The sequence below is a fragment of the Lithobates pipiens genome, unplaced genomic scaffold (assembly GCF_037356315.1).
Source record: "Lithobates pipiens isolate NorthernLeopardFrog02 unplaced genomic scaffold, aLitPip1_a1.2 Scaffold_13, whole genome shotgun sequence".
Taxonomy (NCBI): Eukaryota; Metazoa; Chordata; class Amphibia; order Anura; family Ranidae; genus Lithobates; species Lithobates pipiens.
In genome coordinates, this window is record NW_027507718.1 from 225972074 (window position 1) to 225987191 (window position 15118).

Here is a 15118-nt window from a genome sequence, read left to right on the forward strand (position 1 = left end):
CAAGTCGACAAACACCTGAGCCCAGATGCTGTCTTGAAATTCTGCAAGCTGCATCTCCAAATCATCTATTTGCATCCATTGGAAACCATTTAATTCCAAACTATTGTAGACTACTACATCAGGATACTTAATTATTTTCATGGTCTGTTCTAGCTTCTAAATTGACTAAATCTATCAGTAAACTGGTCAAGTAACGAGTCTAAAACATGCTGGTACTTCATATGCAAGAGTTCCACTTCATTTCGTACAGCTGCACTGGCCTTCTCAAAATGCTTTTGCACTCGAGGAAAATACTTATACGTTTTAGTTTCTACATCTCGCTTGAAAATTTTTACTTTCAAAAGCTTTTATGTATCCAAACATAACATCAATACTTTTGCCAAAACCTTGTAACTTTAAGTTCAGTTCATTAACATGAACAGAGAGATCTGTAAAAAACATCAGGGTGTTGACCCACTTATCATCATTGAGCTGAGGAAAGTTTCCCAGATCCTTCTCTTCAAGAAATACCTTAATTTCTTCAAAGCACTCCACAAAGCGCTCAAGAACCTTGCCTCGGCTCAGCCATCTTACATTATTGTACATCAGCAGTCCACTGTAGGTGGAATCAACCTCCTGTAAAAGTGCTGAAAATTCTCGCTTGTCAAGGGGGCGAGCAGCTATTAAATTAACTATTTTTGTTAGAACTGACATTAAGTCATTTAAGTCAGTGAATCCTGCCTTGGCACATAAAGCCTCCTGATGGATAATACAATGAAAAGGCACAATCGCATGTCCAATAGCTTCTGTAAACAATTTCACAAATCCAACGTTTTTCCCCACCATGTTTGGGGCACCATCTGTCGTCACTGACACAACTTTAGATATATCAATGCTTAGGTCGCAGAATGTTTGCATAACAACCTTACATATTTCGCTTCCTGATGTACTTGTTGGCACTGATACTAACTTTATCAACTCTTCTCTCATTGTGTGACCATCAGAATATCGACCAATAATGGCCAATTGAGCATGCGATGTGACATCAGTAGTTTCATCAAGAGAGATGGAAAAATATTTACAATTCCTTATGTCTCTCTTTAATTGCTGTTGTACGTTTGTGTTCAGTCTCATTATTCGGTCTTTTATGATATTTCTACTTAGTGGTAACTCAGATATTCTCTTAATTGCATCTTTATTCTGCATATCATGAAATAGAACTGGCGCACATCTTAGGAGAGTTTCTTTAATAAATTCTCCCTCATTAAGCGCTTTTGCATGCTGAGCTATGGAGTGAGCAATGCTCAAACTTGCTGAGTTTAAATTTGTAGAGCCTTTTATAAATTTAAGGATGGAGTTAGATTGGCTCTTATAAAGGTGTAGCTTCCTGGAAATGTATTCCCTCCTTTCATCCTCACGTTTTTCCAAGAGCTGGGAATGATTAGTTTCAAAATGTCTATTTATATTCCACGTTCTGCTTACTACCGTTTCAGTACATAGAACGCAAAATGATCTGCCATTTTTTTCTATAATGCCATACATCTCGCTCCATGTCTCTTGAAAGGGTCGGCCACTGCTACTACCACTCCCTTTACTTAACCTTTGTTTTTTATTTTTTGGGTGCTCCATCAGTGGGCCAGTGACAGCAGATTTATAGATAGCTTGTTAGGCTAGTTAACCCCTAATTGGCTAACACAAACTCCCCTCACTTATCTCAGTTATTGTGGGCAATCAGTCCATGGCACCCCAATAGTTGCTGATGGCGATCACAGTTCCCCTTGGCACTCCGCTGTTCCCTGCTGTGGTGCGGTCGTAACCGGCAGTCCCAGGAGTCTGTGCCGGCCTGACTGGAGAGAGGCGCGCACTGTTCCCGCGCTCCTCTCCTGCGGGTCCTCCCTCGCCGTGCTGATGACGTGTGTGCGCACGGCACGCACGCCTTACCAGCAGCCCCTGCGCTCAGAAAGGGGTGGTGATACAGTGAGTGAGTGTGGGCGGGGAAAATCGCACGTCCCGCCCCCGTTCCTCCAGCAGAGATTCTTTCATCCTCGGCGGCCGTGCAGGAGCCGAGGATGAAGCGCTTTGCGTGTCACCCCAAATGGCTACGCATGTCAGCACTGACACGCGTGTCATAGGTTCGCCATCACTGCCTTAGGCTCTGCCCAAAGAACCAGAGAGGTCAGGGGGGAAGAAGAGATGTCCTTCATGTATGAGTAAATTAAAAGGAGGATGGTCTAAGCCCCTTTGCAAACATGCATAGACAAATTGGTCTATAAGGAAGCTACGGGAGCTTGTAAGGATTTGATTTCTGGAGTCCAAAGCAATGTTTGCGAACCTTGAAACCCAAAAACCAGCCGCAGTTCCCTCTGCTTCCACCCCAGTGGAAGGTGACGAATCAGGGAGGAGGAATTTGATTCTCTGGATGGCCTAAGTGAGGCGGCATCATCCAGAGATGTTCCTGTTCAAGGGTCAAGCTCTCCCAGATACAGGCTCTCATTCGAGGTTGATGCCTTACTGGGGGTGATTTATGAGACGCTCAAAATTAGGGAAGAGCCAGTCTCCCTGTCCTTGCATGACCGGATGTATCAGACCCTAAAGACAGATTCAGTTAGGGTCTTTCCGGTTCATAGCACACTGATAGATTAGATCAAAAAAAGAGTGGGAGGAGCCAGAGAAAAAGCTATTTTTTTTCCTAAAAGTATGAAGCGGAGATTCCCCTTCAGCGAGGACCCCTCTTGTGTTTGGAACAAAGTGCCCAAGGTAGACGCAGCTTTTTCCCAGTGTGCAAAATCAACAGACCTCACCTTTGAGGACATGGGTGTTCTTAAGGAACCCATGGATAAAAGGATGGAGGTACTGCTGAAGAGGTCATGGGAAGTAACCATGAATAATTTAAAACCTGCAATGGCCACGACAATAGTGGCTCGCAACTTGGAGGTCTGGCTGGAACAATTACAAGGCCATTTGGAAGGAGGGACCTCCAGAAAGGAAATTCTGGATTCCCTTCCTATGCTACATAAAGCAGCAGGTTATATAACAGATGCCTCTGCGGAGTCTGTTAAATTGTCAGCCAGGACCGCTGCCCTCATAAATTCATCTCGCAGGGCACTTTGGTTGAAGTCTTGGTCAGGAGACTTGGCCTCAAAGTGAGGTTGTGGCATCCCCTTTGAGGGAGACCTTTTGTTCGGGCAGGATCTTGAAAGTCCTGGACCGTACTGCGGACAAGAAGGCCTTTCCTGTCAAATCTAAAAAGACTACAGGTAAACGCTTTTTTCGTCCTCAAAGGCAGGGACAGTCACAAGTAGGGATGAGCTTCGTGTTCGAGTCGAACGTACGTTCGACTCGAACATTGGCTGTTCGGGCGTTCGGCGAATTCCGAACATTTGGGCCGTTCGCGTCAAAATTCAAGTGACGCGCGCACCACAATGCACTGCGGTGGCGCAGTGCATTGCTGCCCCATGATTGGCCAAGCATGCACTGTGACCCCGCATGCTTGGCCAATCGCAGCGCCGGCAGCGAGGAGAGCCATGATTGGCCACAGGCATCCTGCCTGTGGCCAATCATAGCTCAGGCTGTGTAGTGCACGCCCCACACTATATAAGGCCGCCTTTGAGGCGGCTTCGTGTAGTGTGTTACTTAGCATCTGAAGCAGTGGGTGTTCTGTGTACCTTCAACACAGTACACACCAATCGTTTTGGCTGATTTCCTATCTTGCTGCTGTGTAGTGGTTGTTGTCTGTGCCCTGACTGCAGTATACACCACTATATTCACCTCACCTATATAGCTAGTGATCTAGCTTTAACCACTTAACAACTGCCCATTGCCGATTAACGGCTTCAGTGGGGTTGTTTAACTCTGAGAGGCTGTTAATTAACGGCCTCCCAGAATTCTGCTCTCGCGTGCCCCGAGGTGTGCGCACTCGAGAGCATCCGTGACCGCCGGGTCGCATCACGGATCACGGTAAACGGCCGCTCATAGCGACCGTTTACCACGTGATTGCTCCGTCAAATGACGGAGTGATCACTTGGAAACAAACCGGCGTCATGTTATGACGCCTGTTCCTCCCTCCCCTCTCTGTACCGATCGGTACAGCGGAGGGGAAAGAGATCGGTGTCAGCAGCGATGTGGGCTGCATCTGCAGTGCCCACATCGCTGCTCACCGAATTTAACCCCTCAATTCCCTGCCAATACTCTGCAATACCAGTGCATACTCTGCAGTACCCTGCCATTACTCTGCAGTGCAGTACCCTGCCATTACTCTGCAGTGCAGTACCCTGCCATTACTCTGCAGTGCAGTACCCTGCCATTACTCTGCAGTGCAGTACCCTGCCATTACTCTGCAGTGCAGTACCCTGCCATTACTCTGCAGTGCAGTACCCTGCCATTACTCTGCAGTGCAGTACCCTGCCATTACTCTGCAGTGCAGTACCCTGCCATTACTCTGCAGTGCAGTACCCTGCCATTACTCTGCAGTGCAGTACCCCTGCCATTACTCTGCAGTGCAGTACCCTGCCATTACTCTGCAGTGCAGTACCCTGCCATTACTCTGCAGTGCAGTACCCTGCCATTACTCTGCAGTGCAGTACCCTGCCATTACTCTGCAGTGCAGGTACCCTGCCATTACTCTGCAGTACCCCCCAATACTCTGCAGTACCCTGCTATTACTCTGTAGTACCCTGCCATAAATTGCCATACCCAGCCATACTCGGTGATACCCTGAAATACCCAGCCATAGACGCCCCCCACCCCTCACCGCCCTCCGGTGCTTCTACCAACTCGCCAGTACGATCAAAGCCAGAATCTTTTTTTTTATTTTTTATTTCAGGCTTCCCAGCCTAGAGGTGAGATGTGGGGTCATATTGACCCCCCAGATTTCACTGTAAAGAGGACCTGTCACCCCATATTCCTATAACAAGGGATGTTTACATTTCTTGTAATAGGAATAAAAGTGATCAAAAATATTTTTGGGGGAAAAAATGTCAAACTAACATAAATTAAAGTAAAATGAACAATAAAAAAATAAAATTAAAATTAAAGCGCCCATGTCCCCATGTGCTCGCATGTGCCACACATGTGAGGTATCGCCGAGAATGTTAGAGCGAGAGCAATAATTCTAGTCCTAGACCTCCTCTGCAACTCAAAACATGTAACCAGTAAAAAAATTAAAGCGTCGCCTATGGGGATTTTTTAAGTAGCGACGTTTGGCGCCATTCCACGGGCATGTGCAATTTTGAAGAGTGACATGTTTGATATCTAGTTACTCAGCATAACTTCATCTTTCACTTTATGCAAACATTAGGCTAACAAGTGGTTAATAATAGAGCTTGCAGTCAGTAGTGTTAGGAGATAGTGCGTGCTCTGTACCCAGTACATACCGCTATAATATAGGGCAGGCCCCTACTTTCAAACATCCAACTTACAAACATCTCCTACTTGCAAACGCAAGGAGACAGCAGCAAGTGAGATGAAAAAAGATGGACGACAAAACAAATTATACAGGGTGATAACCCTTCCCTATGTTTTCCAAAAAGCTTAAAGATAGTTTTTTTTTTTTTTGACTGGAGCTACACTTTAAAAATGTACCGGTTGAAAATGACAAACAGATTCAACTTAACACAACAAACCTACACAGTCCCTGTCTTGTTTGCACCGCCTGTATACTGCTGTTCTGAGTATATAGGGCCTGGGGGCCACACGCATTTCCTTTTTTTTAATATGGGTACGGGGTTCCCCTTAATATGCGTACAAGACCCAAATAGGCTGGTAATGGGCAGGGAGGGCTACCCATGCCATGTTTCTCAATGATTTTCAACCATATTGCAGGAACCAGATATAACATTAAAACCGCAAGCAGTTTTAAATGGTGTTATTTCCGTTTAATGTCATTTTGTGCAGGGACTGTTCTAAACACGGGAAACACGTGGCACTTCACAGGCATACTACAGACACCCCCCAGGCACCATATTTAAAGGAATATTTCACTTTTTTTTTTCACTTTAATCGTCATTAAAATCAGTGCTCCCGCCAAAACTGCAGTTTTTAAAACTTTTTTTGCAGTGAACCATGTCCCCTGAGGCAGGTCCCCAAACCCTTTTTAGGACACTATCTTGCATATTAGCCGTTAAAATTAGCACTTTCCAATTCGAACGTTCGAGTCCCATAGACTTCATGGGGTTCTAACGTTCGTACCCGAACGCGGGGGTCGTTCGCAAGTTCTGGTGCGAACCAAACCGGGGGGTGTTCGGCTCATCCCTAGTCACAAGGACAGACTTCTAAGGAGTCAACCCCTAAAACAGTGGATGGGAGGAAAACAGAAAGGCAATCTCTTTTCCTTTTCGAAAAAAAACACTAAATCCCAATGACTTGGTTCCTGTGGGGGGGAGACTGGGGCAGTTCCTCCCACAGTGGGAAAACGCTACCCCAAATTCTTTTATTCTGAGGATCATCAGGGAGGGTTACAAAATACAGTTTAAGCACATCCCACCTGCAAGGATGTGTCTGACCAAGCCTCCCAAGGATCCCCAGAAAGCGACAGCTTTGCTGTCGCAAATTGGCGATTTAATAGACCAGAGGGTTCTAGTGCCAGTCCCGCCACAAGAAATAAGCCACGGTTTCTATTCGCACGTGTTTGTAGTGAGGAAACCGTCAGGCAAATTCCGGTTGATTTTGAATCTGAAGTTACTGAACAAGTGGGTAACTTATAAGAAATTCCAGATGGAAACAATTTTTACAGTGAGATCAGTACTCCCTCCAAATTGTTTCATGGCCCCTCTCGATCAAAGGGATGCGTATCTACACATCCCGATTCGAGAAGACTCTCAAAAGTATTTGAGGATAGCGATTCTTTGGGGAAGTCAGATTCGATACCTCCAATTCAGGGCTCTGCCATTCGGTCTGTCTTCTTCCCCCAGGATATTCACCAAGGTCCTGGCAGAAGCGTTGGCTCCCCTAAGGCTGAAAGGGATCGCTGTCATACCATACTTTGACGACCTTTTATTCTTCGCCCCCCTCAAAGCTCCAACTGCAGGGAGATCTGAGGGTATCCATCTCTTGCCTAAAAAGGCTGGGGTGGTTGGTAAACGAAGAAAAGTCGCACTTGATACCAACACAGGCCATACAGTATCTAGGTTTTCTGGTGGATTCAGTGTCAGTCTTCCTCACAGGGGAAAAAGTGGAAAAGGTGAAATATGGTAACCTTCTTGCAGTCCAATCAGACAATTTCCATCCGATCAGCTATGGCAGGGTTGGGCCTATTAGTGGCAACAATCCCTGCAGTTCCCTGGGCAAGAGCTCATTTCAGGTGCCTCCAGGCCAATATTCTGAGCAGCTGGGACGGGACACAAGAGTCCCTGGACGGGACTATCCATCTATCCTCAAAGACCAGAAGGTCTCTTTGGTGGTGGAAGAGGGAGGAGAACCTAGTACGGGGTCTATGGTGATCTCCTCCAGTGTCTGTTCGCATCACCACGGATGCCAGTGCTTGGGGCTGGGGGGCCCACTTGGGGTCGAAAGTAGCCCAAGGATGCTGGGGGAAGACAGTCCCAGAGGTCGGCCAATTGGAGGGAGTTGCAGGCAATCTGGGAAGCCTTAAGAGCGTTTGCCAGGGATCTGAAGGACCACCATGTACAGGTCCTCTCGGACAGTATAGTGGCGGTTTCCTACCTGACCGAGATGCCCGTCCTTGATCATGCATTGGGCAGAAGAAAACCTAAAATCGATTTCAGCGGTCCATCTAAAGGGGGTGGACAACCACCTGGCAGACTTTGAGTCGACACCGGGTGTACGAATCAGAATGGTCACTAAACAGGGAGAGTTTCCAGCTGATAGTGCGCAAATGGGGTCTTCCGGAAGTGGACTTGTTCGCCAGGAAAGCGAACACCCAGGTCCCAGTATACTTCTCCCTAGAGAGGGAGGCAGGGGCAAAAGGGATAGACGCTTTGGCACAAAACTGGGCGTTTCACACTTGCTACGCCTCCCCCCCCCCCCCCCCCCCATTCAAGCGAATTCCTCTAGTCCTGAGGAAATTTTTGCAGGAGCGGACCACATTGATACTGGTGGTTCCGTATTGGCCAAATAGACCATGGTTCTCGATGCTGCTGGGCCTGACAGATGAGCCTCCCCTCATACTGCCTGAGAGAGAGGATCTGCTGTCCCAGGGTCCAGTTCTGTTGCCAGAAATACAGACCCTAAAGTTATCGGCCTGGCGTCTGAAGAGAGTCTCTTCAAGTCTAAGGAACTCTCGGATAGGGTAATTAAAACACTTCTTTCTAGTAGAAAGTAACCCAAGCAATTTATGTTAAGTACTGGAAGGTTTTTTGTTCATGGTTGGACACTAAAAAGGGGTCTAAGTATCCCGACAGTCTTGGAGTTTTTACAAGACTGTGTGGATAAGGGACTGGCCATTAGTACCTTTTTTAAAGGTACAAATTTGGCCCTGTCTTTTATTTATTTATTTATTTATTTATTTATTTATTTTTTTTTGGATCAACCTCTGGCGGTAGACCCGCTAGTCAGCAGGTTCTTTAAAGGGTTGACCAGGATTAAACCTGTTCCTTTCAAAATTTTACCCACATGGGACCTGTCAATTGTGTCACAGGGATGGGTAAAAAAAGTCTCTGGAAGAACTTTCCTTGAAATGGATCACGCTTAAAACTGTGTTCCTAGTGGCTATTTCCACAGCCAGAGACGCATTAGCGAGCTTCAGGCACTTTCGGTGAAAGAGCCGCTTTTACAAATTTTTGAAGATAGGCTGATGTTGCGCACGGACCCTGGGTTTTTACCCAAAGTAGTGACAAAGTTCCATAGAACACAGGAAATTGTTTTACCTTCGTTCTGTGGGTCTCCCACTAATCCTAAGGAGGTAGAGTTTAACCAACTGGATGTGAGAGCCTGTGTCTTACAGTATCTGGAGATGTCAAAAAACATTAGAAAATCAGATGCATTATTTGTTTTACATGCGGGTAAAAAATTGGGGTCACAAGCTTCGAAAAATACAATTGCAAGGTGGAACAAACAAGCTATTGTAGAAGCCTACAAAGGAATGAAAATGGAATGTCCTTTTCCCCCATGGCTCACTCCACACGGGCACTATCGACCTCATGGGCAGAGCGAGCTGGAGCAACACCAGAACAAATTTGTCGAGCAACAACTTGGTCAAGCTACTCGACGTTTAAGAAGCATTACAGATTGGACCTTATCTCAGCGCAAGACCAGGTGTTTGGGAGAAAGGTCCTTCAATCGGTAGTCCCCCCCCCCCCCCCCCCCCCCCCCCCCCATCTGGTAAGTTCTCGTTGATCCTCTCTAGTGCTGTCCTGGACAGATGACTAGAGAAAACGAGAGTTAGACTTACCGGTAACTCTGTTTCTAGGAGTCGTCCAGGACAGCATGGATTCCCTCCCTATATGCTGTTATAATTACCAAGCTGTTTCATGGCATCCCTGGATCTAAGGGATGCTTATCTTCATGTTCTGATTATATCAAGCTTCTCAATGCTTTCTACGCCTGGCCTGGATCTGGGACCTCAGTCTGGCACCTCCAATTCAGAGCTCTGCCGTTCGGACTTTCATTCACCCCCCAGAATCTTCACAAAAATTATGGTAGAAGCTCTGCAACCTCTGAAGTTGAGGGATTTCAGTTGTCCCCTCTCTGGATGACCTGTTCTTCGCAGACTCCAAAGAACAAGTCTCATCAAATCTGGTGTCCCAGGTTCACCTCAGGAACTTAGGGTGGCTCCTAAATAAAAAAAAAAAAAATCAAATCTGGAACCCTCACAGGAGATGTTTCTGGGTTACACCATAAACTTGGTGCTTCAAAGTCTTTCTTTCTCCTGGACAAGTGTCTAACAGATGCGAGTTCCTGGGGCTAGTGAGCATACTTGGATGATCAGACTTCTTGGGGGTCTGGTCCAAGTCGGAAGCCCAAAAATCTTCAAACTGGCAGGAAATGAAGGAAGTTTTTCTGGGTCTCCTAGCCTTTCAGCATGTAGTAAAGGGCCATCATGTTCAGGTTCTGTCAGACAATACAACTGCAATAGCCTACATAATGAAACCAGTGGGAATCGGGAGCAAAAGGCTCCTAGAGTTGGCTAGTCAGTTACTGACCTGGGCAGAACAGAACGCGGTCTCATTATCAGCAGTCCACCTGAATTGTATTGTAATGTCTGTCCTAATGTTTTAAAGTGCTGTATAAACTGTCGGCACTATATAAATCCTGTATAATAACCTGAAAGGTTCTTGGGATCTGCTAGCAGATCTTCTAAGCAGGAGGCTGGTGGAAGCGGAATGGAACCTAAATCAAGACGTCTTCCTGATTGTCTCCAAAGCTTGGGGGCAACCTCAAATGGAACGGTTTGCCGACCAACAGAACTCAAAAGAATGCAAATTCTTCTCTCTCCACCGAAGAACAGTAGGCATTGATGCCGTCGCCCATCTGTGGCATTACCAGCTGTGTCTCTCTTCCCCCCCCCCCCCCCCCCTTTTCCTCTGATACCACTGGTCCTAAGGAAGTTCAGAGAAGAAAAGACCAATCTGATCCTGGTCACACCCTTCTGGCCAAAAAGGCCTTGGTTCGCGGCTCTATTAAATCTAGCCACGGAGCTTCAGTGGAAGTTACTGTCCAGAAAAGATCTATTGTAGGGGTCAGTGGACTATCTCTTCAGTTAACAGCTTGGTTTCTGAAGACTTCTTGAAGGCAAAAGGACTATGTGATAAAGTAGTAAAGACCCTTCTTTCAAGTAGCAAGGAAGTCACTCGGGCCATATAAATGAAGGTCTGGGAAAAAATTTAACTCCTGGTGTGCTTCTAAAGGCCTCCAGGTTAAGAGTTCAGTAACTGACCTAATTGTGGAAGATGAGGAATTTAAAGGCTGCATATGTTTCCTGTGAGGAAGGCGGAGATACTCTATCTCCCAAGGTTGTCTTAAAAGGCTCTTAGACTTACCGGTGGCGTTGTTTCTAACTATGCCCATTTTTGTAGTAATGCATTAGTAATTTAACATGATTTTCTATAGGTCACCTTCACATCTGAATTTTCAACTAGTACATCTTTTATTTTATTTTTTTGACTAATGGCAAGACAGCTGAAATGCAGTGCAGATTCTCGTTTCTCCTGCATGAGGTGCCTCGGTAAAACTCATGTCCAAGGAAAATGCATTATCTGCAACCTGCAAAAGTGTGAACCTAGCCTGAGACTGGCCATATATTACAATTTTCCTTTTTAGATTTACCAAAACCCTATAATATGGGGTCAATTCTAAACACTTTCAATCCTTATACAATCTAGCTGGCCCTACTACATAGTTGAAGGTAAATCTAAAGGAAATTGAATAAGAAAATTGTATAATATATGGCCAACTTAAGGCTTCATTTGCACCTAATACACTGCCGTACCACATACTTTATCAATGTTTACTGCATTGCAATATGCATGTGATTTGTTGTTTTTAAATGGCACCCCAACATGCACACTTATTGAGTTCAGACCAATTTTAAAATAATTTGACTGCCACATCACTAACATGGCATACTAATGTGTGAATGGCCGTAAACATTGCTCCCGGTTTGCTGTAATTGAGCACTAAGTATAACTATATAATATGCATTGTTCTATTGCCTTTGTCCTTAATAAAGCTTCCCTTTCTGTAAGACTATCTGTGCAAAAAAAAGGACAAATGGTTGAATTGCAGGCCATTAACCACTTAAGGACCAGGCCTCTTTTTCGGACTTGGTGTTTCCATGTTTAAAACAGTTTTTTTTGCTAGAAAATTACTTAGAACCCCCAAACATTTTATATTGTTTTTTTTCTAACACCCTAGAGAATAAAATGGCGGTCATTGAAATACTTTTTTTCACACCGTATTTGCGCAGCGGTCTTAGAAGCGCACTTTTTTTAGAAAAAATTCACTTTTTTGAATAAAAAAATAAAACAGTAAAATTAGCCCAATTTTTTTTTATACTGTGAAAGATAATGGTATGCCGAGTAAATTGATACCCAACATGTCACGCTTCAAAATTGCGCCCGCTCGTGGAATGGCGTCAAACTTTTAGCCTCAAAAATCTCCATAAGCGACATTTAAAAAATTCTACAGGTTGCATTTTTTGCGTTGCAGAGGAGGTCTAGGGCTAGAATTATTGCTCTCGCTCTACCGATCGCGGCGATACCTCACATATGTGGTTTGACCACCGTTTTCATATGCAGGCGCTACTCACGTATGCGCTCGCTTCTGTGCGCAAGCTCGTCGTAACGGGGTGTTTTTAAAAAAAATTTTTATTTATTTTTACACTTTTTAAAATAAATAAATAAAATGGATCACTTTTATTCCTATTACAAGGAATGTAAACATCCCTTGTAATAGAAAAAAGCATGACAGGTCCTCTTAAATATGAGATCTGGGGTCAAAAGGTCCTCAGATCTCATATTTGGGCTAAAATGCAACAAAAAAAAAAGAAAATCTGACATTTAAAAAAAATATATACCTTTAAGAGGTATGGGCGGAAGTGACGTTTTGACGTCGCTTCTGCCCTCCTATGGTATAGACGAGTGGGGGCCATCTTAGCCTCACTTGTCTCTATGCCCAGCAGACGGAAGGACCCGATCGCCTCCGCCGCTACCGACGGCTCCGGTAAGCGGCGGAAGGTGCGGGAGGGCGGCGGGAGGGGGGGTGGCACCTCTCCCGCCGCCGATAGCGGTGATCTCGCGGCGAATCCGCCGCGGAGACCACCGTTATCGTACAGCCGACCGCCGCCTGAAGAGATGGATATCTCGGTTGTGGCAGCAGCTGCTGCCGTTACCGAGATATCCCTCTTCAAAAATAGGACGTACATCGTCGTGCGGCGGTCGGCAAGTGGTTAAGGACACTTTTTTTTTTTTTTTTTTTTTTCTTTCTTCCTCCCTCCCCCCCAGTGTTGTCCTTGTTGCAAAGTAAACCTTGTCACATATATAGTTTAATCAGTTTTCCCAGCAGGCAATTGGCTCTCGCAGGCAATTAAATTATTATTTTTTTTTTCTCGCACTTCTGGATTGATTCTGATGTTTCATTGTGTGTTTTACTATAAATTGAGAGTATTTAATTAGAAAAAAAAATATATAATTTTTTTTTTTTTTTTTTTTTTCCCCTCCAGTAATCAAAGTGGTTTCAGCATCCTGGGGATGGCCCAATAGGCGCCCAAGGCTCATTACCCTGCTCCAGGCTTAAGAGGACATTTTTTCCAAAGGTGGAGTAAACATTGGCCAGGTCCTGACTCTGCTAGGAGGGTAAGTAAAACTTAATGGCTAATTGATAGAATCACATTTATGCAACAATGCATACATTCCTGCACAAAAAAGTTCATCCTTTTTGCAGGTGCACAGCCTTGCCATTGACAATGGCACCTCAAAGCACATTGTTGAAGTACGTGAGAAATCATTTGACAAAATCTATGGGTTTTAGTGCGGCGTGGAAGGAAAAAAAAGCTATGCACTTTTTGCACGTTTTTAGATGTGGTAGGCAATCCACTCAAATGGGCTGTCCTAATGCAATACAGTGTATGGGGATAAAAACTGGCATGACAACACGTGCACTGCACAAATATGAATCTAGCCTAAGAGGGGATTGGAGCAATTTCTTTTAAAAGTACAGTTGTCTTTAAAAGCAGGCCTGTCAGTAATTTTACCAGTTTGTCACGCCGGGCTCCTGAAGAGCATGCACTGGTTTTTGTAAATTTAGTTTTCCCTAAGACCATAGTTGAGTGTTGGGGTTGATTACACTAAAATATGGTTTTGGCATCAGTTTGGCTGGACTGTACTATGTTCTGCCTGGTCATAGGTGTAGGTGACAACTTTGACAGGCATTGGAATGCAGTCTGGTTGGGTGCATTGGGTACCAATACCTCTCCCTGGTCTCACCCTGTATTCCGGGAGAGGGTACTTAAGGTCCTGAGATCACGTGGTTCTGGGTTCCAGTCCAGAAGTATGTGCTGACTCCCTGGTCGTCCTGACCAGCCCCCAGAGGCCCTCATGGCCTGGGGTGCGGATCCATCCATTTCCGAGTCTCTGGGCTGGCTAGCCTGAGGCACAGTAACGAAGGAGGGTTCCGAGGTGGTCCGGTGCCATCTCAGGTTTGGAGAGGCCCAGCAACTGAAAACTCAACCAGGGGATGACTCCTCAGAAGAGGGCCATGCAGGAGGCTGGCTGCTCGGTAAGAGCCTGGAAGCTAAGCTGAAAGGACACCAAGTGAATCCACATTCTTGCGGCATCGGAGAACCGGCTGCAAGATACTGGTACCATAAGAGTTCCTAATTTCAGCCTTCTGTTACAACTAAGTTCTGTGAGAGACTTTCTGATTTGTTCTAAAGTTCTACAACCAAGTCTGTGGCAGAGGCTTACCTAGTGAGAGACATTTTTAAGTGTCAGCAGAGTACCTGAGTTTTACTACCCATGCCCTCTATTCGCGACTGAGTTCTGTTCAACGTTCTTTGCAAATAAAAATTCCTAAGGGATTCAAGTGTTTGGTCTTTACAGTTTATTGGGCCATCAACCTCGGGAAACCCCTAGACGAGCACGAGGTGGAGAAGGTAAAGGTAAGCCCAAACAAAACCGGCTGCTCCTTCGGGGGTCAGTGCTACACTTATTTCAGGATATATCACAGCAGCAGGGAGGAGATGTGTTATGGATGGGGCTAAGGGGAACTTGTAAGCAGGTGAATGTTAAATGATTATGGTATATTAAAATGTTCTACTGGTTTTCTTGATGTCTATAGTTACATTTCTGTGTTAGAATATTGCATGGTTTAGTTGTACTTGCTCTGCTGAGGTGGTACTCCTTGGGAGGTAAAGGTTAATGCTGCTGGCCAGGTTTTCCTGGGCTTTTTGGGTATGTGCTTTTGCACATATAACCCTTTTTTGGGGGCACCATAGTTGGCAAGACAGACGGAGGTACGGTTCCAGATATCCTTATTCTCATCTAATTAAGGTATGACTACCTTTTATGGGGCAACCAGGAGACTAGGGGGCACGTTAAAGATTGTGTACAGAAACGTGTATTGAAGACAACTTTAACTGCTCCTTTGTTACATATAAGCAACCTCAGCAAAGAATGTTTATTTGACTTGGCCTGGTCTGAATCTATGGCTTTATCACAAGAACAGGGCTTAATAAGGGGACAAGACA

General features: G+C 45.3%; 1 protein-coding gene across 1 annotated transcript in view; it reads left to right on the top strand.

The window, feature by feature from the left end:
- The window catches only part of LOC143976079 (la-related protein 6-like), a 53677-nt gene that overhangs the window by 4420 nt on the left and 34139 nt on the right, over window positions 1-15118 (top strand). The window contains exon 2 of the mRNA XM_077478553.1: window positions 13094-13226. The gene's annotated coding sequence lies outside the window, so the exon portion shown is untranslated. The remainder of the gene's footprint in view (window positions 1-13093; window positions 13227-15118) is intronic.